The sequence below is a fragment of the Heloderma suspectum genome, chromosome 3 (assembly GCF_057233095.1).
Source record: "Heloderma suspectum isolate Gila_16-S chromosome 3, 16-S_ref, whole genome shotgun sequence".
Lineage (NCBI taxonomy): Eukaryota > Metazoa > Chordata > Lepidosauria > Squamata > Helodermatidae > Heloderma > Heloderma suspectum.
The window spans coordinates 26,144,385-26,170,421 of record NC_139460.1 but is presented as its reverse complement, the minus strand read 5'-3'; the positions used below and the strand labels follow the sequence as shown (position 1 = coordinate 26,170,421).

The following is a 26,037-nucleotide window of genomic DNA, read 5'->3' as shown; positions in this document are numbered from 1 at the left end:
TTAAAACAGAGAAGCATTTCAAAAAATGATTTTGTGGAATGGCATGAGAGGTCTGGTGTTCAAAGCCAAAAAGAATCCTGCTGGGAAGTATGCAAAAAACCTCTTTGGGCCTGTTGTGAGTAGCTTTTAGGACCCTTGCCAGATAATGCTTCCCTGCATCAGACAATGCATGTTCCAACTGCTTTGGCTTAGGAGCAAAAATAGAGATGGTACTTAGCTGAAAGTCCAGGAATACATTAGGATAGGTATACGGGAGATGACATTAGCTCTGAATGCAGCCAACTGAGAGTTGACAATCTCTGACACATTTTTGTGCTTCCAATGCTATCTGGGAGTATAATTAGGATTGTTATATACAAGGATTTTTCATAATACAAATTTGACCATTTATTTATTTATTTATTTATTGCATTTATACCCCGCCTTTCTCCCTCTCGCAAGGAACTCAAGGCGGCTTACATTATCCTCCTCCTCACCGTTGTATCCTCACAACAACAACCCTGTGAGGTAGGTTGGGCTGAGAGTCTGTGACTGGCCCAAAGTCACCCAGTGAGCTTCCATGGCCAAGTGGGGACTAGAACCCGGATCTCCCGGCTCCCAGTCCGTCACTCTCACCACTACACTACACTGGCTACACTGACCATGGAGGGAGGAAGAAAGCATTTAACTGTTTATATACATGTCTAAAAGTAGGGGATGATTTCTGATGGCATAATAACCTTACAGAACTATGGATGTAAATCATGAGGGCATTCTAACTCAGCTATTTAGTTTGTGATCATTTGAGATATTCCCTTTTTATAGGGCACTATCATTTGAATGGCAAAATACATAGACTTCTTTATTCATTTGTGTCCCCTCCCCAAATGACCAGAATTTACTAAGTAGTCTGTTTTGGGGGGATACCCGACTGGGAAATTTTATCTTGATTCTGTGATTCTATAAGGCAGCCTTCCCCAATCTGGTGCCCTCCAGATCTTTCAGACTATGTCTCCCATCAGCTCCAGGAAGCATGGTAATGGATGATAAGAGATGTAGTCCAACACACCTAGAGGGTACCATGTTGGGGAAGGCTGCTATAGGGCCAAAGGACAGGAAATGGAGAACTTACTCTTTTAAGGAAATTCACTATAAAAAAGACCAATTACATTCAACAACACTTTTAATATTCAACTAAAGATCAGTAACATTATTATAAAGTGGTTCAATTAGACTGAATCTGCAACCAGCAAGTGAAGTTAACTGATGCATAAAGTTGCTTTCTTAAAAAAAAGAAAAAGAAAAAAGAAAGAAGATCATAGTGCCAGAGTATTACTAGCTGCCTCAATTCCAGTTCCTGAAATCTGCTTACTCAGAATTCCAGGAACAGAAACAGCATAAAGGATTAGAGATCTGACCGCTTTAATGAAGCAGTTGTAACATGTGATGCAACACATCTTCCAAAGAAGAATGACATCATGGACAAGCCTCCTGAAGTGTATGCCAAGACACACACTGGTTTTCTATACAGCCAGTGGAGTCAACATACTTTGGTAAATCCCACAAGTATGGGAAATACGACACAGTTTCTTAATCTTTTTTCTGTACTTCAAGATGAACATTCTAGTTTGCAGGCAAACACATTTATTTATAACTGCCACAGTGAAGGTTGCTGTATTAAAACTCAACTGCTTCTGCACTTCAGTGCAGATATAATGAACACGTGGGATAAATAAAACACACAAGTGACACTAGGGAATAGGTAGGTATTGCTAGGTTAGTGCACATTTTCACAATACACATTTGTTAGTCAATACAGAGTGCCAAAACTATTATTTTTTATTCTGGCAAGAAGTTTCCATTGTTTAAATATAATTGGCCATGATGGCTTTGCTGACTACCTGAGTGCAAAATGTGGACTACAGCTCATGAATCGCTGAATGGACACTTCCTGATATTCCTTAGTTGTAATATACTTTCAAAACCTTGCTGATGAACACTCTAAAAAGTTAGTCCCCATTAGCTGCTTTCAGTCTTCACTAAAAAGGGAGCGATGACAGTTCTAGATGACTTTCCCAATCCCTTTTTAATAAACATCCATTAAACTAATCACTAGTCTTCTCCCTCTCTCATTTCCAACACACAAAGAGTAACTTACTGGAAACAGTGCCTCAGATACCACCCTCCATCACAACAAGCTTTAGAAAAATTAACGCTAAAAGTTAGAGCAGCTGATGAAGTTAATGTACATTTGTGGAAAACTTATCAGCAACTTCTCCAAGATCCTTCCAGAGCCAAATTAAAATATTTTGAACTGCCTGCTTCATGCTGTTTACAAAGAGTTTAGCTCTTACTCTTTTAGTACAGATTCTGCTCTTCAGAGGCATATCTCTGGCTCCTTACACAGCTTGTGTCTCATGTTACGGTTTCCACAACTGACTTCTTTTCAGAGAGAGAAGAAATAAGTACTGGGAGGCAAGCAGTTCTATGACTTAGGAGATAATGTGTGGAGCCTTACCTCAGCACACATGAAATAGTGCTAGATAGTGGGTCTTAAATACCCAGGAAGGAAGAGAAGGGATACAACGTGAGGAAAGCCTTCCACAAGAACAGACTCAAGCTATGGTTTACCACTATTTTTAAATTTACAGCCAGAGTGTCTATTCCAAACTTAAAACATGTGGTTTGCTTTATTGTGGGGCATCATACTGAGTGCCAAAGACATGCAGAATTAGCATGAAGAGCCAACAAAGCCCAAGAACCCAGCCATCAATGCCAAGGCTAAATGCTGCTGTAAGTGTGATTCTCAAGAAGCAAAATGGATCTTGTATGCCTACATCCTTGTTGAAAATGGAAGAAAACAAAGTTTTAAAGCCAAAGTATCAGTACAATCCAGAAAAGCCTTACTATTGTTGTTTGTCAATATTAGAAAATGGCAGAATTCCACCAACAAGTGGAACACCACAACAGGTACCAACTGTGACCTTTGGTTATTCATATAAAGCTCCCATTTGCCAAAAATGGGCAAATCTCACCTAGACCTGAATACTTACTGGCATAATGGAATTAGGTGGACCTGATTATAAGCTCTTTCAAAGTAAGCAGGATATCAATGAGTATTTATTTATCATTACCATTACACTTCTACCCTGCTCTTCCTTTGGTAAGCTCAGAGCAGGTAACAAAAGATTCCCAAGCAGTCTCCCTGCATGAAGCAGACTAAGATCTGCTTAAACTTGAACAAATTAACAGTATCATGTTTTCTGGGCACCTGAGATGGAATCGAATGGGAGAGGAAGTCTAACAAAGTAGTGGCAATATGATCAGCTGGAGCGACACGTTTGCTTAGTTCAGATGACCTTCCCAATCATGGTTTGAATGCTCAGAATTTATGTCCTTCTTCTGTCCCTCCGGTGTGTTGATCTGCTCTTCCATTTCTGGGTTGCTTGAAACAGTTAGCCACAATGTTCAAACTTAAGTATGAGGTAGTAGGTAATCAGCAACCTGTACTCTCCTGATGTTTGGGACTATAACTCCAATCAGCGCCAGCCAACGTGGCCAATTGTCAGGAAAGGAAGAGGGAGGATCCAGCACATCCTGAATCCTGTCAATCATGGTTTGTAGGATTGTTAAGCCATGCTGCCACCTTTTTACCAATTCACTCACCACCACCCCCATGAAAACCGTGAAAAGCAGGATTTAGATCATGAAGAAGCTCTACCACCAAGGTGTGATGCTCCAGAGTACTCTGCTCAAAACCACCATTACTACCTCATGACAATGAAGTAGGACCTGGGGCAAAACTTTACCACCTTATTCCAAGGCGGGGTAGGGGTGGGGGGATCATATAGGAAAAGTGTTCCAAAAGTACTCTAGACCCAGGCTGTTTTGGACTAAGTTCACCTTCCATTGTTCCCAGAAGGAAATACAAAGCAAATGCAACTATACCAATCTGGGTGTAATAGGTTTTTAACAGTCTAACACACCCAGCTAAGCAGCCCTATTCTGTGCCAGCTGAAGTTGTTGAACAGTATTCAAGGTCAACCCCATGTAGAGTCCATTGTAGTTGCTGATCTGAGATTACCATGGCACAAACCACTGACCTGGTTAGCATGATCACTGTTGGTTAAACAAGGCACCTTCTTTAAGCTGCAGTGCATGCTGGGCACCATTTGTTTAATCACACGCCTAGGTGCAGCTTGTCATGTCATACAAACCCGGGCAGCATGGCTTGTTTGTGGGGAAAACAACCCTCAAATAACTCATGCCCTTTTGTTGGGTTACTTCAGGGTTGTTTCCTCCTCCAATAAGCCAGGCTGCCCAGGTTCGGAAGACACAAGCTGTGCACAGGTGGGTAATTAGGCAAATGGTGCCCGGCATGTGCTGCAGCAGTTGTGAGTACCTGGCTGTTGTCACCAAATCCTTGCTCTCCAGCAGGGGTGGGTAACTTATGGCACCAAGGGGGGAAATGAGGGGGGTAAGATATTCACGGCAGGCTGCATGCTATCCACCCCTGCTGTCTAGGAAGGGGGGCAGATGGAGTGGCAAGAAACACTCCTTCTTATGGTGTCCACTTGACCCTGCATGGGTCCTAAAGGATCAAGGAACCTGGCCATGCTTCAGACTTGGCTCATAGAAATGTGACTCTTAAATCCAGAAAAGGCATAATACCCTCTCTCAAGTCACAGATTTTCCATTATTTCTGCCTTGTCTAGATGTTTGTTAACCACCATCTAGTTCAGGACTGCCTATAGAGATAGATTCCTAACAAAAAACACAATAGCTCTCAGATGTGAATGGAATGAAAAAAAGAACTAGGTGTTGTCAGTAGTTATTGCCATTGATATATAGCATTAACTATGTTCATGCAGTAGGAGATAATTACACCAAAAAGGTGTACATAATCCATGCAGTTAATCATTTTCATTAGTGATATACATCATTGTAATAACTTGAGGATTCAGACTGGTATTCCCTGCCTTACCAAATAACTGAAAGTGAGGAGCTGCAACATCTGTGCCATTGGAAGACCCTGCTCCCCCAATTTCTTGCTTCTAATGGAATTATGGGGAAGACCAGGGAGGAGGATGCATGCATGAAGGAAAATACACAGTCTTTTCCCAAGTCCCTCTCTTGCCCTTCTGCAGAGGCAGATCTTCAAAAGGTGACAAAGCTGCCCTCCTCTTGCTCCGAATAGGAGACTCCAGGGAAAATTAGGTCACACAATCCCTTCTACAGGCAAAGCTGCATTGCTGTGTGTCAGGAGATATGCCACCTGTTGCATTCAACCAGTTCTGTAGTTCTTTTTCCTGGCTATGCAAGTTCTTCATATTGTGGGGTTTTGTTTTTAACCCAATGACCCCTTTCTCTTGATGGAAACAAGCAAGCAATATAGGCTACATTCATGAAACAGACTATAAAGATGGTTTCAACAAGAGAATGGTGTTTAGCTTAATTCCAACTCTTTCATTTTCTCACCAGCAGTCAATTCAAAATATTGTGATGGCAGGGCTGGCATTAAAATGCTCAGCAGGCTGAATGCCCAGATTTATGGCCCACTTACCAAGCCTATGTTGTTGTGAAATTGTTATTTATAAAGTCACATGCTAGGGCTTGTTCCCAAGCTCGCTAAACCTACACGCTTAATTGACTCTCTGGACAATGCTTTATTGTTGACCAATCTTTCTACAGTTCCTCGCATAAAACGTATGCTCTCTTGTTTGGGTTATAGTATTTGTACATTTGCTCTTGTCTATTTTCAGAATTGCCAATACAAAGTTCAAACACCAGGCACTATGATTATACGAATGAAAGATTATTATTACTGCTACAGCAAATAAACTGCAAGAGTTTTCCAAATAAAGTGTCATCATCAGTGACTAATCCCAACCACACTTTTTGAACAAAGTACAATACATAAAGGAGGAATTCTAGCCTGAAATTTCATTGGCATAATCATAAATATATACACATACCTGTATCTAAATTTGTGAGTATTTGAAAGCAAAGATTAAGCAAGTATACTTTAAATATTTACTATCTAGAACAGGAAAGGCATCACTTTTAAAACAGCTTGGAAATCATTCACCTATTTAAAACTAAGGTAATAAACCTAGGTTCACCAGGGCAAAATGAAGGAACTTGTCTAACTTTATGGCACAATTCCAGCTAGTTAAGCATTAGTAGGTTCTTCTCTCCTTCCAAATACTAATGATTAACAAGTGGCATATTTATGACTTCACTGTTTTTTTATTTTTATAAAGAGATAGAAGATAAATTTTCCAATATACAAAAGAACCATAACAACGGTCATGCCGTTGAAAAATATTTGGAGTACCAAGGATTTAAACTGCAGGTGATGCCATTTGTTTTGTTTTTTGCATTCCAAGATGCAATCTCTCAGACAGAGGGGCTGAAGCCTACTGTACACTCACAGTTGCTGGTTCAGCCTTGAAACCTTAAATCTAACTCTGCCTTCCATGATCTGGATTCCAACATATTTACACCTGCACCACAAAGAGATATGGATGGCATCTGCAGGATTGTGAGCAGGGTTAAGACACTGCTGGCACAGAAACAGAACCAAGACAGGATACAACAGTCAGGTAAACAAGATGAGAGAACATAAGGCAAGAAAACATGAGTAAGTCTGTTTGGGCAAGAAGAAAAAGGCAGGTGCAAAGATAAGGATAATAGTGAGTGGGCTGCTGGATCAGAACAAATACATTCAATGACTTAGTTCACACAATCACTACAGTCCGTTCAAGCTCCCTGCCGTGGCTTCCTGTGTCATCCGAACCCAAAAAAAGGTGGTTTGCTGAGGTTATTAACAAACAACCCCACACCGCTACAACAGGCCATGGATTTTGGATGGTTTGCTAACCACCCCAACAAGCCATCCTCACCAGGTTTGGATGACATGAGAAGCTGCAACGGCTATGATAATAACGTAAATCGGGCCAGCATACGACCAACACATGTAGAGTGGTTAATAAACCACCGCAACTTATTGACCACCCTCGTGTCTTGTGAACTGGCCCAATGAGACACACACATGGACACAGACACAAGAGAGAGAACTGGGCCAGCAGCAGGTGGGATGAATAAGGCAAGCCACAGGCAATGTATTTATTTATTAAATTTCTTAATTAAATTTCTTAATCGCCCATCTGGCTGGTCACCTGGCCACTCTGGGCAATGTACAACGGTACAATTTAAAACAGCAAAATTATACATTAAAACTTTATTTAAAAATACCCTAACCCACCCCAAATGCTTGCCCGAATAACCAAGTTGTCAGTGTGTGGTCAAAGCTCATTAAAGAGGGGGCACGGTGGAGTTCCCTAGGGAGGGAGCTCCACAGAGTGGGGGCCACCACAGAGAAGGCCCTCTCCCTCATCCTCACCAGCCTAGCTGTCCCGGCTGATGTGATGGAGAGAAGGCCATCCGAGGCTTGTTGAGTGGCCTGTCTGGTGTTGCTGGAAGCACTCCTCGAGATAGGCTGGGCCGGAACCGTATAGGGTTTTAAAGGACAAAACCAACACCTTGAATTTGGCCCAGAAAACAACTGGTAACCAGTGCCACTCCTTCAGCACTGGAGTGATGTGATCTCGCCGGCAGCTGCCTTTAATCAGGCGAGCCACCGCGTTCTGCACCAGCTGCAGCTTCCAAACCATCTTCAAGAGTAACCCTATGTAGAGTGCATTACAGTAGTCTAAACAAGAGGAGACCAGGGCATGTACTACTGATGGGAGCAGATGGTTGGGAAGGTAGGAGCGCAGCTGCCCTATCAGATGGAGTTGGTACAATGTTGTCCGGCTCACAGCTGACACCCAAGTCTCCATGGACAGCTGGGAGTCTAAAATGACCCCAGGCTGTGGACCTTGTCTTTCAAGGGTAGCCGTACCCCATTCAACACCATGTTGACATCCCCCAACCTCCTCTTGTCTCCCACCAAAAGTACCTTGGTCTTGTCAGTGTTCAGCTTCAGCTTATTCCTCACCGTCTCCAGACATTTAGACAGGGATTTCACGGCCAACCCTGGTGAAGATTTGAATGAGAGATAGAGCTGCGTGTCATCCGCATATTGATGACACCGCACCCCAAACCTCCTAATGATAGCCCCCAGCGGCTTCACATAGATGTTAAATACCATCAGGGAGAGGATGGAACCCTATGGCACCCCACACGTGAGCAGCCACGGGTCCAGCACCTCCTCTCCCAGTACTATCCTCTGGTACCTGCTGGAGAGGAAGGACTGGAACCATCCTTAATACGATGTCTCCAACGCCCATCCTCTCCAGGCGGTCCAGGAGGATACCATGGTCAACGGTATCAAAAGCCACAAAGAGGTCGAGGAGAACAAGGAAGGGGCATTCACCCCCATCTACAGCCCCCCTCATATCATCCACCAAAGCGACCAATGCCATTTCTGTCCCATGCCCAGGCCTGAAGCCTGACTGAAATGGATCTAGATAACAGAGTCATAGAATAGTAAGGTTGGAAGGGGCCTACAAGGCCATCGAGTCCAACCCCCTGCTCAATGCAGGAATCAAAGTCACAGCATCCCTGACAGATGGCTGTCCAGCCTTATCTTGAACGCCTCCAGTGTGGGAGAGCCCACCACCTCCCTAGGTCATTGGTTCCATTGTCGTATTGCTCTAACAGTCAGGATGTCTTTCCTGATGTTCAGCCGGAAGCTGGCTTCCTGTCACTTGAGCCCATGGTTCCGTGTCCTGCACTCTGGGATGATCGAGAAGAGATCCTGGCCTTCCTCTCTGTGACAACCTTTCAAGTCCTTGAAGAGCGCTACCATATCTCCCCTCAGCCTTCTCTTCTCCAGGCTAAACATGCCCAGTTCTTTCAGTCTCTCTTCATAGGGCTTTGTTTCCAGTCCCCTGATCATCTTTGTTGCCCTCCTCTGAACCCTCTCCAGTTTGTCTGCATCCTTCTTAAAATGTGGTGCCCAGAACTGGACATAGGACTCCAGATGAGGCCTAACCGGGATTTGACGCTATGCTTCTATTTAATGCAGCCCAAGATAGCATTTGTCTTTTTTGCAGCCACATCACTTTATTGGCTCATGTTCAGCTTGTGATCTACAACAATTCCAAGATCCTTCTCGCTTGTAGTGTTGTTGAGCCACATATCCCTCATCTTGTAACTGTGCATTTGGTTTCTTTTTCCTAGGTGCAGAATTTGGCATTTATCCGTATTAAATGTCATTCTGTTGTTTTCTGCCCAGCGCTCCTTCCTATCAAGACCATTTTGAATCCTAAAATCCAGGGTACACGTTTGGCTACACTTGGCTTTTGCTTCCCTTAAAACCAAGAACTCAAGTATAACTCAAGTATAGATAATCTGCTTCTTCCAAGTGTGCCTTCAATGTAGTCCCACAAAGCAACAGAAAAGGGAAATCATAAGTGAGCACGGGGAGTTTGAGTTTGCCCAACCCTGTTCCAGGACAGCAGCATTGGTTATTGGGCATCAGCATTACATACGGTTGAATAAGATTTTAAATGTAGTTTTTTTTTCCTAACTGTCAGGTATCCTCTTTGCAATTTCAGGATAGCCCCATTAATATTATCTTCTGGCAACCTACCAATTTTCCCCTTTCCTAATTACTCTGGGCTCAGGGGGACTGAAATTTTGGGGCAATGGCAATACTTAAGGAATTCCCATAGCAAAGGCTGCATCAGGGAATTCTAGTGTCCTTGTATTCCCTCCTTCGGGATATCACTGCCTGGAGAGAGAAACGAACTGAATGCCTCCCTCCCACTCCAAGCCAATGTAACCATGAGTTCTTAAGAAGACAAGCGGGAGCAAGCGTGTGTGCTGGTTTCCACGCACCCACCTTCTCACACTGTGATAAACAATCCAGGGACACTCCATCCCTGACAGCCAAACCCTGAACTCTGGGTTGCTGGGAGACAAACAACCCAGAGTTTGAACCCATGGTTTTCTTTCAAAGTCAGTCGTACTTAAGCCAGGCGATTTAAATGGGATTTATTCCCAAGTCCTCAGCCCTTTTCAGAGGGCTGCTGTGCTCTATAGGAATTCAATCTACTTCTTCAGGCTTCCTGTCCACCTATAGATGTACTAGATCAGTGCCTGATTAAGATATGGAATGGGTAAGGGCCAATAAACTGAGATGGTTGGTGTGTGTGTGTTGACCGCATAGGTCGACATGATCATATCCAAGCACCCTCTCCCCCTTGGGACAGCCAAACTAGCTTCTTGGTATACCTTGGAGCTGAGGGCAATGAAGCAAAAGGAAAGATGGCTGTAACTGAATGGGAGAAAGACTCATGTTGAATGTGAACACACACAAGGTAGAGCTCATTATTGAGCTCACTCTATGGCAGTGAGGGTGGTAAAGGAGGAACACTTTTCCACCTCCATATTTTTACCCAACAGGTGATGAAAGGTATATTATACGACCCTGAAAGGAACCAGTCATAGCCTCAATGGCTTGCTTTGACAAATTTGCAAAATACTTCAAAGATGAAATCCTTCACATCTAGCATGACTTGGACTCCATGGTTAGTGCAATTCTATTAACAGAGGAATCCAGATCTGTTGGGTCCAGTTGTATTGGATGGCTTCCAGTTGCTGAGGCCCGAGGATGCAGACAAGATGCTTGAACAGTTCAACCAACCACTTGCATGCTTGACCCTTTCCCATCTTGGCTTGTTACATCTAATAGTGAGGGGTTATCCATTTCTCCTTGAGACAGGGAGTGGTACCAGCTTCTTTGAAAGAGGCTGTAATTAGAGCCCTCTTGAAGAAACCGAACCTGGAAGCAGGCTAGTTAACTCCACCTGAACTAGACTTTGCTCTAGATACCTCCACTAATGGAACTGCACTAACCATAGAGTCTAAGTCATGCTGGATGTGGTAGAAGTTGCCTTTGAAGTGTCTTGCAGTCTACACACACACACACACACTTATCCACCCACCGTTCTGAAGGTAGCAACAGCTTAGTGGGGAACCCATTACAGTCTGATCAGAATGTAACCATATAAATGGCTTCTGTTTTCTAACCATATGATCCACAAAGGTAATGCTGTACAGAAAACAAGTCTTCGGCTCAGTAAGGCTAAACTGAACACAAATGATTAAATATTTTGACCTTAATTGTGAAGTAATTGTAAGAGGACATCCAGTCAACAGCAAAGATGCTAGCTGTGATATTGCTAGCATTTCTTATACTGCTTTGTATTACATATTTGTTTGAGAAGTACACCAGACATTTATTTATTTATTTATCATATGGCACATTCACATCACATTACAATAAAATCATAGAGCATAATAAATATGAAATATAAAATATAGACAGGAGGATCACAAACGTATGTCTAGGTTCCAGATTTTTTTTTTTTGCTTCAGTTGTCACAGCCAGGAAATCAGCAAAGTCTCTATCATAGGCTCGGTTTTGACACTCTGTCACTATGTGCTGGATAGTTTGTTTTTCAGCCCCACAATCATAATTTGATGTTGTTTTGCCCCATTTATAAAGGGCATCTGCACATCTACCATGACCCATGCAAATTCGGTTCAAGGTTGTCCATATCGCACAGGGCTGGTCAAATTCAGGTGGTTTTTCCAAGATGCAGGGCAAGCTTCGGCATTGTGGAGGACAGTTTCCTAGCCAATGTTGTTTCCACGTGTTGTGGATATTAAAATCATCTTCTAGAAGAGCTTTAGCTCTTCTACACCAGACATATTGAGACACACAACAGCCATATATACTGCACATGCGAAGGATCACACCCTGATCTTCCATGCATTTGCCGAAAAAGCTTAATAGCATAAACACTAACATGCACATGCCCCATAATGTCCCATTCTTATTCCTCGGTATTAGGTTTATGTACACTGGGAAATGTATATAGAATGTATGTGTGTATACTCAGTTTAGATGTCACGGCAAAATACAGAGGCAAGTTGTAATTTCAATGCCCCATCACCTCTATGTGAACAGTTTGCAGTATGTGTGAGTGGCCTACGGACGTCAATAACTGATACCATGAACAGGCTGTCCTCACCCCCCCCCCCCCACAAAACAAAAAACTACAAATCTGCAGGTCTTGTTAAATTTAAACATTTAGTATGTTTTTCATAAAGATAAAATGGAATGTAAACATTTTGTTTAGTCTTTCTAGAAGAGCACTGTTCATTCACTAAAACATGCTTCCCTGAAAGTTTGAAAGAAAATACAGTAACCTGTGGAGTAGGAAAAAAAAATCCCAGGGTTCTTTGGGGTAGCAGAGACAGTTAAAAGTGGTTTAAAGTCCATTTACATTTGTAATACTGTACTATACATGATCTGAGTCACAATCAATTATCTTCTGACCTTTGGAGCATTAGTCTTTTCCAAGCAAGATGTTTGGTGCGGAAGGAATAACCTTGATATAGTAGAACCTTAAAAAAAAATCTTAATTTTTTTAAAATGATCACAAGTTTATTATTGCTCCAACCAGTTTGCCTTTGTGTTAAAAATTGTCCCCTCCTCTTAAATTTTATTAATGCTGTAAATTGTGGCCTCTGGCAAGACAACAAACTCTGATTCCTCCCCCCACAGCCCCACTCCTTTTACTTACACACACACACACACCCCAAAATGAATCTCAAGATGAATAGAATTTTATAGGAGTTCAAATCTAGGACAATATGGCTGTTGGGTATTAAGTTTCATACTCCCTCAGGTTACTAGAACAAAGAAAAAACACATTCTGAGATCAGCCATGCCAGATCAATTGAAGTCTTTGCTGGAAAAAAGCACTCCTAAGCTGTGGCTCAAAATGAAATGAAAAAAACATTCCTCTGAAGCTCTTTGTACAACATTATGTACAACTTTGTACTGGAGTTATTCTAGCACATGCCTTACCTGGTACAAACTTAAAAGGGGAGGGGGTGGCATATGGAGTTGAATTGCTCTCTTTTCCTCAACTCTGCCATGTGACCTCTTAAGTTATTATTTCAGCTAAGGTAACTTGCTTTGGTAGTTATTAACCTATTCATCCCTACTTTGCATTGGAAAACAAAGAACGGGCAGACATTTTAAGAGAGCAAAGTTTACACAGCGAAGGCTCTGAACTCTTCAGCAAACTACAGGGTGGAGGAATCAATTAAGATTGCAAGTCAATCTACAACTTGCTCAGCAGCTCTGCATAAATAGGATTCAGGTTGCGGCCCTGAGAGGGGAAAATGTAAAAATCTTCAAGGTACTAATTCATCATTAACAGTAAAAGCTAAAGAACTGTCAACACAGTTTTAGAAAATTAATTTCAGCATGGGTTCATGCAGATGTTAGGGAGATACTCACATGATTAAAACATTTACTCAGCTCTGATCATAAGCCAAAAATGCTAGCTTCCAGTTTTCACCACTCTTCCATCAAAAGTTGAAAGCCCCATAAGGCAAGGCAGCCAGCTCAGGCAGCAGATTTGGGGTGGCATTACAAGACAGATGTAACCCATAACTACCAGGAGATGCACAAGCCCCACCAAAATGAACGGAAGTTGTACATGAACATCCTTTGATCTACATTTATATCTCAAGAGTGGATTGTGCCAACATTAACAATGGATAGAGGTGCCACTATTTGGATTTTCCACTGCAAGCATAAAAAATTATACAAAGGATGTTCAAGCATAACCCAAGTTGAGTGCAACAAGAACCTTGTCACTAACACAGAGTCAATGACAAATGGGTCAAAATGACAAAATATGTGTTTCCAAGAAGCATCTAGTTGGCCACTGTGTGACGCTGGGTGTAAGACTAGATGGACCTTTGATTCTGTAGGAAGAGCGCTGATGGATAAGACAATCTGTTCCCCTATGACCCATTCGAGATCCTCACAGACTGCTGTGTATCAAACAGTGCTGGTCACACAGAGAAAATCACAAACCATCAGGGCACTGAGAGAAGGGACTTGCATTGATTAGCCTCCTATTCTGGATCTCACTCCCTCTTGGGTGTTTGCCAAAGCGTAAGCAGGAGTGTTTTCTAGAGGCAATGTTTATTCTGGCAGTCATTTCATGTCCAGAGATGGGCACTGAATTATTTTACCAGCTTTTCCTGTGATTTATATATGCTTTTATTAAAAATATAGTAATCTACCTTTACCCTATGAGTTTCTGGGTTTCTTTCCGACTTCCCCAGCCGCACCTTACCTCACATGCAACTCCGTTAACCTTATTTGGTACCATTACTCAAGGTTTTTGTGCCCAGTGCAATATTAGCAACAGGCTGTACAATTTCTTCCCATAAAACATGTAGGTCTTATCAAGTAGAAGACCTACAGAACTTATCAATTATACTTATGTATTAACTTAATAACCTCACCATTACAATACTAGTTTGCCCAACCCCTTTAGGAGTTTTGATTGCTATGCTTTTCCAGAACACTACACATTCATCAAATTCAAAGATCAAATTCAAGTTGATTGCCAAAGGCAAATGGTATGTATTGAACACAGACGAGGCTGTAAATTGTCTAAGAACTCAAACTTCCAAGTTCTGCCATCAAATTACTGAAGTCCAACATTGCTGAATTATTTAGATATAGTGGGAGGTACCAGTCATCTTAAAATGTGAGCTAGAATGCATTAACAGCTAAGAGTGTTGGGTTGGAGAGGCCTGGGTTTGAATCAAGCTTGTTTTGTATAGAGATGTAAATGCCTGAAAAAAATAATGGGGGGCAAACCCTGTTTTTTCTGTCTCCCCACCCTCTCCCAGGCACCTTTCCCCCCCTAAAAAATGAAAAACTGACCAATTTTGGATTATGAAATATTTTATTTTAGAATGATGAATAAAATGTTTAATACAAGCTGTTCATACATTGTTAGATGGCCTTTACTGACAGAGATGCTCCAAGTTATGCTCTGTTCCTCAACATGTGATTAGAGTCCCCATATCATAATCTGTTCAGAAAAAAGTGCTTTCTGACAATTTGGGTTTTGTTCTATTGAACCCTGTGTTTCTGGGATTGTTCTGGTTATATGTTGTAGCAATCAATGAACGTAGTTCTAAAATCGACATGTTAGAAAAACATTGTAGGTTATCCCACCACATGTGATAGAACAACGTGTGCTCTATCCCACCTATGTTTTGTTTTTAAAATAAAGCTCCCAATGACACCTCACCATTATGGAATGCTGCCTCACCTATAAAGCCTTTAACTGCTGCCACACCTAAATGAAAGTCGGTGGCCTGGCTCCTTTTGTGTAGTTGTGGGATTGCCACAACCACTAGCCAGAGACAACCTTTCAAAATGAACAAAAATTAAGATGCTTATTAAGGGGAATTATTTACAAAGAGGAATAAAATGTCACTCTTTAAGTAAAAGTCTGAGATAGAATCATAGAATCATAGGGTTGGAAGGGGCCTACAAGACCACTGAGTCCAACCGCCTGCTGAGTGCAGGAAGCCTGATTCCCAGGCAGTCTCCCATCCAAGTACTAACCAGGGGTGACCCTGCTTAGCTTCTGATTGTTTAAGATTTCTTAAATTAAACATGCTTGGTTTAACCATTCCTAATAGGTAAGAGAGACTTCCCTAGTTCAATAAGCTCTCAGTAGCATTTCCTTCAAAAGAGATTTCCCTAAACCTCACCCCAACCAATTCCTCACAAATAGGAACAGATCCTATATACTAGTCTTCCTCTGCCTCCAGCTCTTCCTACTTCTTGGATGATTCAGATGTTGCAGGGACTACTTCCGGAAGTTCCTAAAATGTATTATGTATAACTTGTTTTGCTCCTAAAAAACATCATGTTTGGCATATTAAATTTAAAAGTATAGTTTGAGAAAATTACAAATTTACTGAGTTTACTTGTTTTTCAATTTTAATGATATTTTTATGAGCAAAACAAGTTATACATAAGGCATTTTAAGTTTCAACGAAGTGACTTTAGATCTATACAGAGCCCTAAAAAGAATTGCATGTATTTGTTTTTCCCCCAGTTTTTTTTTTTAAATCTGGGTAGAAAATTGGATTTTTCAATGGCTTCAAAATTTCCAACAACTTTACAACTCTGGTGTTGCATTTACATTCTCATGCACATTATAGGGACAAGATGATGCTCTGGGTGGCTGGAGAGATGGCCAGACCTGCCAACAGTTCCCCTTGAACAGGGTAGGGACAGTGATGTGACTGGGGGGGGTCCAGGGTGTGGTGAATCCTTCTCTATGGGAAGGGGTGGTTCCTGCTGTCCTTAAAGAGGCAGTAGTGTGACCACTCCTGAAGAAGCCCAACCTGGACCCAGTGGTTTTAGACAACTACCACCCAGTTGCAAATACCCCTTTCTTAAGGAAGGTACTGAAGGGGGTTGTGGCAGAACAACTGCAAGGACTCTTGGGGGATACTGATTACCTAGACCCTTTCCAGTCTGGGTTTTGACCTGGTTACAGGACTAAATCAGCCCTGGTAGCCCTGATGGATGATCTTTAATGAGAGAGGGACAGGGGGAGTGCAACCCTGCTAATTCTGCTTGAGCTCTCATTGGCTTTTGTCACCGTTGACCATGGTATCCTCCTGGACTGGCTTTGTGGGATGAGTATCAGAGGCACTGTGTTACGGTGTTTCCAGTCTTACCTGAGGGGTCAATTTCAGAAAGTAACAGTGAGTGAACATTGCTCGGCCCCTTGGCAATTCAGCTATGGGGTTCCACAGGGTAACATCCTGTCCCCAATGTTATTTAACATCTATGTGGAGCCACTGGGAGCAGTCATTAGGGGTCCTGAAGCCGAGTGCCATCAGTAAGCTGATGACACACAGCTCTATCTCCCTGTGACATCTGATTCAGGTGAGGCTGTGCAAGTCCTGGATCAATGCCTAGATGCAGTAATGGGCTTGATGAGGGCCAATAAACTGGAACTGAATCCTGGCAAGACGGAAGCCCTGTTGGTGAGTGGTTCCCAGGTCTGGGAGATAGGCTTATTGCCTATTCTGGACAGGGTTGCACTCCCTCTGAAAGATCAGGTTCGCTGTCTGGGGGTACTCCTAGATCCATCACTGTAGCTGGAGGCCCATGTGGCCATGGAAGCTTGGAATCCCTTTTACCAGCTTCAGCTGATTCGCCAGCTGCGGCCTCTCCTGGATAGGGATAGCTTGGCCACAGTGGTCCAGGCGCTAGTAACCTCAATACTGGATTACTGCAATGTGCTCTGTGTGAGACTGCCCTCAAGGCTACTCTGGAAGCTGGAGTCAGTGCAGAACGCAGCAGCTCGGCTGTTGTCGGGAGCTGCCCCTTTTCAGCATGCAACTCCTTTGCTGAGGGAACTGCACTGGCTGCCTATTTGCTACCAGGCCAGGTTTAAGATTTTGGTACTAGTGTACAAAGCCCGAAACGACTTGGGACCAGGGTAGCTGAGAGAGTGCCTTCTCCCTTACCAACCTACCTGATCATTGAGGTCATCAGAGGGCATGCTTCTGGTGGTTCCACATGGACATATGGCCCGACTGGAGTCCACCCAGAGAACTTTGGTGTGGTGGCTCCTGTCCTATGAAACTCCCTGCCTCGGGAAGTCAGGCAGGTGCCAACACCGAGTTGTTTTCAGCGCCTCCTGAAAAAATGTTCTTTTCCAGGAAGCCTTCCTTGATTAACCAGGCTCGGTTTTATTGGCACTCTGTTTTTTAAAGCATAATCTTATTATCATGTTTCTTCTTTTTATCTTTGGTTCATTTTATCCCTTGTTGTTCACCACTCTGGAATCTGTTTAGATGTGGAGCAGTATACAAATGTTGTAAATAAATAAATAACTTTCTTTAGACATTGTACAATTTAAATCCTTCTTTATATTCATTGGACACACTGGTTCACCTTTTAAAATCATCATTCTAATTCTGTATTAAGTGGTCTCCCTCAATTAGAAAGGCTTATACCCATATATCTGTTGCTACTGTATTTTATGGTTGATTGCATTACCCTGTTTTAATTTTTTTATATTATTCTATTTTTTATACTGAAGTGTCCTGCGAACACAGATGTGTCTAGCTTTGAAGGTTTTAATGCTAAATTTAAGTGCCATTTTATTGTGAAATTATTTTAAAAATTGTACATTGCCCTGAAACTGATAGGGTGACAGAAATGCATTAAATAAATAAAGGTGCAAAGTAAAAAGTTTGGTAAAATTTACTCTTTTCAGAAAGATCCAAAAAGCTGGACAGTGCTATTACATTTGAGGACTTAAAAAACACAACAGTGAATGAAATGTAGTCTAGCCTAAGGGCAAACAAAATCCTAGGCATGCCTGAACTATATTCACAGTACAAAGTATAAAGTTTCAGACGTTTTTTTTAATGAAAAAAAATAAAGCCACTGTGAAACAGTCAATACAGCCAAATGTGCCTTGCAAAAAAAAAAAAAGTACATATATTGACTGACATATACACCAGGGGTAGTTTTCATAAGCGACACTAAGAAGTCCATTTGAGTCTCATGCATTTTTTGTTATGTATAAATGCTATAATGTGGGAAAGAATTCAGAAGAGAAACAGATCACCACTGCAGTCAGCATAGATCTTATATTTACATTTCAAGCAGGTTTGAGCCTTATGTGTAAAAACACCCCAGCTTACTCTTAATTCTGATGTGGAGGAACAGACCTGCCCTAAGGTATATCCCATCACTACTTCCAAACCCCTCAAATATATCAGGAGAGAAGTTTATATAATATTTCCGACACTCATGGGAAAAGCAGTCTTGAACGCACCGCTACTATTTAGATATGCACAACGCAATGCTAACATTCTCCCTCAAAATATTTTGCTGATATCCAAGAAATAAAGTGAGCAATTTCCCTCTGACTCCACTAGCAGACAGTTGAAAAATCCCAGTTGTTTAAGACTATGATAAAAGCATGTATTTTTATGCCCACATTAATATTTTCACTTTGACAGATACTATAACTAAGGATGCAACCAAAGCAGACTTACACAGCAAGCACAACAAGCCACACTGAACTCAGTCGGGCTTACTTTAAAGTATACACGTTTTCAATGAATTTTAAATGAGTTTTCATATGAACCAGCTCGCAACCCATACTAATTAGTCCTGCTGATGCTAGCCAGGAGCAGGTAGATCACTCCTGCTTTGCGGTTTACAAGTGTAGCCCACAGTATGTCATAGGCTTAGAGCAGGTGACAGCAATTTTACCTAAATACAACCATGTCCCATAAGAGCTCAGAATGTATATCATTAGATATCCAGAGCTATTCCTGTCTGGCCTCCAAAAGACCTCAGTTATTCTTTAAAAACTTTACTCACTACTGACTTTTCTCTCTGGAGAAAATCAAAATTGATATGTTTGCCTAAGGTCCTTGTTTTTTTTTTTGTTTACCAGAACCGTACCAGAATAGGAACTTTGACTCATTTCTCAGGATGTCTGTCCAGCCACAAAAGCCTAATACTGATATGTATATGTCCATATGCATATATATCACATTTACATACATTCCAGCTGCAAGTTGTAGAGCAGGAGTGGGCAATTTCTGCCCCTCAAGATGTTTTGGCCTACAACTCCCATCAGCCCTAGCCACCATAGCCACACATTGTCCACCCCTGCTTGTGATCTAGGGATGTTGCGAGCATTCACTCAGGTGCACTTGCAAAGGCCTAGGCTTGCCCCAATCATGTAAGCTGCCACCTCCCCTTACTTAAAGCCCCCCCCCCATTTTGGTGCAGGGAGAAAATATTTGGGTATTCCCGGGCCCAGGGAGAGAATCATTTTCCCCTCCAAGGAGGCTGGGATATGCAGTCTCAGTACAGTCCCTAGAGATGGGGTGGGAAAGAGGATGCCCTGCACAACATCTGCTCTGGCCCTGCCTACCACCAGCATGCAGCCCCTTAAAGATTACCCTCAGGGGAATGCAGCCCTTGACAGAAAAAAAAAAATCCCCACCTCTTCCCTAGAGGGAAAGTGACACTCTGCCCAAGCCTGGGAGTACTTAGAGCTGTTGTGCTCATGTCCGACTTATGGGTTTCCCATGGGCAGCTGGTTGGTCACTGTGTGAACAGAATGCTGGACTAGATGGACACTTGGTCTGATCCAGCATGGCTCTTCTTACGTCTCTGATGCCTCTCCCTTCCTTCTGCTGCAAGGTAAGCTTCTAGAGAGCTTTAGGGTAGGTGAAGGTGGGGACTCTGCACATGCTTGCTTAGAATATTCTCAAAGGTTTGCAAAGTGGGGAGCTAGAGATATGAAGGCCTGGCAAAAAACAGGAATAATTCAGAAAAAAACCATTTTTTCCTCATTCTTTTCCAAGGACCATTTGTTTTTTTCTGAAAGAAAAAACATTCATTTGGAAGAATTGAACAGTTTAGGATTATAAAATATTTATAAAATATTTTCTTTTAGGATTTAAGACAAGGTGCTTATTTATTGCTACCAAGCCTTTACTCCCACAAATGATTTCTAAAAACTATGTAGTAAGAAGACATTTATAGAAAGTCTAGAGATGTAAGAAACCCCTTCATGGATCACTGCCTTGTTGTGGCGAAGGGGCATGCGTAACTCAGTGAAGCCATAAGCTATGCTGTGCAGGGCCACCCAAGATGGACAGGACATGGTGGAGAGTTCTGACAAAATGTGGTCCACTGGAGAAGGAAATGGCAACCCACTCCAGTATTCTTGCCAAGAAAACCCTATGGAACGTATCACAAGGCTAAAAGAGATGACGCCGGAAGATGAGCCCCTCAGATCGGAAGGTGTCCAATATACTACTGGGGAAGAGCAGAGGGAATTTCCAAGTAGCACCAGAAGAGTGAAGCAGCTGGGCCAAAGCTGAAAGGACACTCAGCTGTGGATGTGTCTGGTGGTGAAAAGAAAGTCCGGTGCTGTAAAGAACAAGATTGTTTAGGAACCTGGAATGTCAGATCAATGAATCAAGGTAAGCTGGAGGTGGTCAAACATGAGACGGCAAGATTGAACATCGACATCTTGGGAATCAGCGAACTAAAATGGACAAGCATGGGCAAATTTAATTCAGGTGACCATCATATCTACTACTGTGGGCAAGAACCCCTTAGAAGAAATGGAATAGCACTCATAGTCAACAAAAGGGTAGGAAAAGCAGTACTGGGGTACAATCTCAAAAACAATGGAATGATCTCAGTACGAATCCAAGGCAAACCATTCAACATCACAGTAATTCAAGTCTATGCCCCAACCACTGAGGCCCAAGAAGCTGAGGTTGATCGGTTCTATGAAGACCTACAACACCTTCTAGAACTAACACCAAAAAAAGATGTCCTCTTCATCATGGGGGATTGGAATGCTAAAGTAGGAAGTCAAGAAATCACTGGGATAACAGGCAAGCATGGCCTTGGTGTACAAAATGAAGCAGGACAAAGGCTAATCGAGTTTTGCCAAGAGAACACGCTGATCATAGCAAACACTCTTTTCCAACAGCACAAGAGACGACTCTACACAAGGACATCACCAGATGGTCAATATCAAAATCAGATTGATTATGTCCTTTGCAGCCAAAGATGGAGAAGCTCTATACAGTCAGTAAAAACAAGACCTGGGGCTGACTGTGGCTCAGATCATGAGCTGCTGCTTGCAAAATTTCGGCTTACATTGAAGAACGTAGGGAAAACCACTAAACCATTCAGGTATGACCTCAATCATATCCCTTATGAATATACAGTGGAGGTGAGGAATAGATTTCAGGGATTAGACCTGATAGACAGAGTGCCTGAGGAACTATGGACGGAGGTCCGTAACATTGTTCAGGAGGCAGCAACTCAATCCATCCCCAAGAAAATGAAATGCAAGAAAGCAAAGTGGCTGTCTGATGAGGCTTTCCAAGTAGCTGAGGAAAGAAGGGAAGCAAAAAGCAAGGGAGAAAGGGGAAGATATACCCAACTGAATGCAGAGTTCCAGAGAATAGCAAGGAGACACAAGAGTCCTTCTTAAATGAACAATGCAAAGAAATCGAAGAAAACAACAGAATGAGAAAGACTAGAGATCTCTTCAAGAAAATCGGAGATATCAAGGGAACATTTTGTGCAAAGACGGGCATGATAAAGGACAAAGAAGGCAGGGACCTAACAGAAGCAGATGAGATTAAGAAGAGGTGGAAAGAATACACAGAAAAACTATACAGGAAAGATCTGAATGTCCCTGATAGCCATGATAGTGCGGTCAATGAACTTGAGCCGGACATCCTCGAGAGTGAAGTCAAGTGGGCCTTAGGAAGCATTACTAACAACAAAGCTAGCGGAGATGACAGTATTCCAGCTGAGCTATTTAAAATCCTAAAAGATGATGCTGTTGAAGTGCTGCACTCAATATGCCAACAAATTTGGAACACTCAACAATGGCCACAAGACTGGAAAAGGTCAGTTTACATTCCAATTCCAAAGAAAGGCAATGCCAAAGAGTGCTCAAACTACCGTACAATTGTGCTCATTTCACATGCCAGCAAGGTGATGCTCAAAATCCTACAAGCTAGGCTTCAGCAGTATGTGAACCAAGAACTACGGGAAGTACAAGCTGGGTTTCAAAGAGGCAGAGGAACTGGAGATCAAATCGCCAACTTTCACTGGATCATGGAGAAAGCAAGAGAATTGCAGAAAAATGTCTATTTCTGCTTCATTGACTACACTAAAGCCTTTGATTGTGTGGATCACAACAAACTGTGGCAAACTCTGAAAGAGATGGTAATACCAGACCACCTTACCTGTCTCCTGAGAAACCTGTATGAGGGTCAAGAAGCAACAGTAAGAACGGACACGGAACAACCGATTGGTTCAAAACTGGGAAAGGAGTACGACAACGCTGTATATTGTCGCTCTGCTTATTTAATTTATATGCAGAGTACATCATGAGAAACGCCAGGTTGGATGAATCACAGGTCGGAATTAAGACTGCCGGGAGAATTATCAACAACCTCAGATACACAGACGATACCACCCTAATGGCAGAAAGCGAAGAGGATCTAAAGAGCCTCTTGTTGAGGGTGAAAGAGGAGAGTGCAAAAGCTGGTTTGAAACTCAACATTAACAAAACGAAGATCATGGCATCTGGCCCCATCACTTCCAGGCATATAGAAGGGGAAGACATGGAAGCAGTGACAGATTTAACTTTCTTGGGCTCCAACATCACCGTAGATGGTGACTGTAGCCATGAAATTAAAAGACGCTTGCTCCTTGGGAGGAAAGCTATGGCAAACCTAGACAGCATAGGAAGAAGCAGAGACATCACCTTGCTGACAAAGGTTCGTCTAATCAAAGCTATGGTTTTCCCAGGAGTAATGTATGGCTCCTGTGAGAGCTGGACTATAAGGAAGGCTGAGCGCCGAAGAATTGATGCTTTCGAACTGTGGTGCTGGAGAAGACTCTTACGAGTCCCCTGGACTGCAAGGAGGTCAAATCAGTCAGTCCTAAAGGAAATCAACCCTGAGTGCTCATTGCAAGGACAGATACTGAAGGTGAAGCTCAAATATTTTGGCCACCTAATGCGAAGAGAAAAGTCACTGGAAAAGACCCTGATGCTGGGAAAGATTGAAGGCAAAAGGAGAAGGGGACGGCAGAGGATGAGATGGCTAGATAGCATCACCGATGCAATGAATATGAACTTCAGCACACTCCGGGAGACAGCGCAGGACTGGAAGGCCTGGCGTGCTATGGTCCATGGGGTCACGAAGAGTCGGACACGACTTAACGACTGAACAACAACAACAACAACAAGAGATGTAAAATATCTGGAAATAATGAAGCAATGGGGGAAAATGTTTTTAATCCTCTCTGTAAGATTCTCATAATAGTTACTTCTTCCATTTCTTATTGAAATTATTGATCTAATATATTTTTACTGGCAGACATTTTGGGATATTCCAAGTCATGCTCAGTTCCGCAATGTGTCAATAGAGTCAGCATATCATAAAATGGAAGAAAATGTACATCCTTAACAGTTTGGATTCTGTTCTATAGAGTCCTGTGTTTCTGGACTTGTCTTCCTCTGCCTCCAGTTCGTCCTGCTTCTTTTGTCTTCTAGGATGATTCAGATGTTTCAGGGACTACTTGTTGAAGTTCCCTCTGTTCAGACAAACCAGGAATCTAAAATATGTTATGTATAACTTGGTTTGCTCATAAAATTAATCATGTTTGGTTTTAAACATGATTTTAAAAGTATAGTTTATTCGGACAATAATAATTACAAATTCACCGAGTTCACCTTTTAAAATTTTCAAATATAGTAAGTTTATGAGCAAGCCATGTTATGACATATTATAAATTTAGGAACTTAAAGGCTGTTTTACATTCCTAAAGCAGCCTTCCTCCACCTGGTGCCTTACATATGTTCTGGATTACAATGGCCAGCATTCTTGACTATTGGTCACCCAGCCTGATAGGTACTGAAGTCCAAAATATCTGGAGAGCACCAGGTTGGGGAAGGCTGTCCTAGAGCAACAAAGTGACTTTAGATCTGTAAAGAGTGCTTAAAAAATACATATTCCTTGTTTTTCCATTTTTTCCAAATGTCTGCTTTTTTCTGAAAAAAACTAGGAAAACATGTTCTTTCCCCCATAATTTCAAGCTTTCTGGAAATGTTACATCTCTAGGGGGAGAAGATGTGAACTGCTTCCATTGATAGGTAGCGTGTTTGACATAGTTGGAAAAAGTCTGCCTGTCTGATTGGCAATTATTTTCTAGTCACTGAACGTGGGAATTCACCCAAAGAGAATAGGTAACTTATGCCAGTTTTTTCCAGGTTTATGGAGAGAGTAAGGTCAAAGGATTATGGGGGTAGGCAGTGGAGGAGAATCCTCAGATAGCATACATGGCATCAGTGACTTCACAGGTCATTGAGTAGCATCCAATAGGGCCGTGTGTGTGTGGCCAGCCCCGTCAGCCCTGGTTTGTGTGCACCCAGCTTAGGTCTGTGTGCGGACACAATACAACACTTCCAGAAACCAGCATTTTTGTCCGCGTCAGGGCTTGCCCCCGGAAGTGCTATATCACGGCCACACGCAGACCTTGGCTGGGGCACGCACAAACCAGAGCCAGCAGGGCTGGCCACACACAGAGGCCCCTATTGGATACTACTTCGTATGGAAAACCTACCTCACTCCTGTACATAAAAGCTGCATGTGAACAGTAACGAACACATGTGTTTGAAGTATCTCCCAGCCTTGCTATTTGCCATTCATCCAAAATGTAGGTCAAGAAAAAAGCAATTCAAGGCATTTCTGGTGTAAAAAGTTTAAACGGATGGGTCCATTAGTAGACCAAGAGTGACAGGCATACCCTGATAAGCCAGAAGTGAACTGTTCATATTACCCAAAGAATAGCAGGACCTGGTTCTGTACTATAACTGGGGCGGACAGGACCAGTGCAAAGAAGATGAGCTTTCTGTTCCTCAAGGATGGTAGAAGCGAAGAAGGAACAAAAGCATAAGACTTGTGCTCTCTTTCAGCAGCTGGTATTTCTACTGATGCTTGGGGGAAGGGAGGAAGAGGAGTAATCTTTAGCTACTGGTACAACCCAAGGGAGCTCCACCTCCTGTTTTGGAAAATCTGGTTCAATGTGCACACCTGAATTCCTGTTCTTCCAAAAACAAATTCTTGTTATTCCTGAATAACGAAAGAGATTTCCTTTAATAAAATGTTTTAAGTAAGTCTTAATTTATTCAAGCATTGGCAATTATAGTAAGTGGTTGCAGATTGTGAAGGCAATGCAGACAGAGAAGGGTTTAAAACAGAGTCCTGTTTTATTAGCATTGATCAGTATCAATGAATCACAATCAATGAATGAAGTGTCTGCAAGCAGTTTTGGGATTGATAAGAGCAAACAAACAGAAGCTTAAACTAGATAGGATGGAAGCCCTCACTGCCTTGAGAGGGCTCTTGCTCTCAAAGGCGGACATGAGATATTTTAAATAAATAAAAATAAATAAAATTAAAGTACTATGGATCAGGAGATCTGCTGATCTGAATGGAAGAGGCAACTGGTTCTAGATAGTGTTGCACGTCTTATGAAGTGCCATTTGTGCAGTCTGGGAGTTCTTCTGGACTTAGCATTATGTTCCCATGTCTTTGTAA

General features: G+C 42.3%; 1 protein-coding gene across 8 annotated transcripts in view; it reads right to left on the bottom strand.

The window, feature by feature from the left end:
• YAP1 (Yes1 associated transcriptional regulator) overlaps positions 1 to 26,037 on the bottom strand; it is a 100,768-nt gene that overhangs the window by 46,554 nt on the left and 28,177 nt on the right. The window lies entirely within an intron of this gene.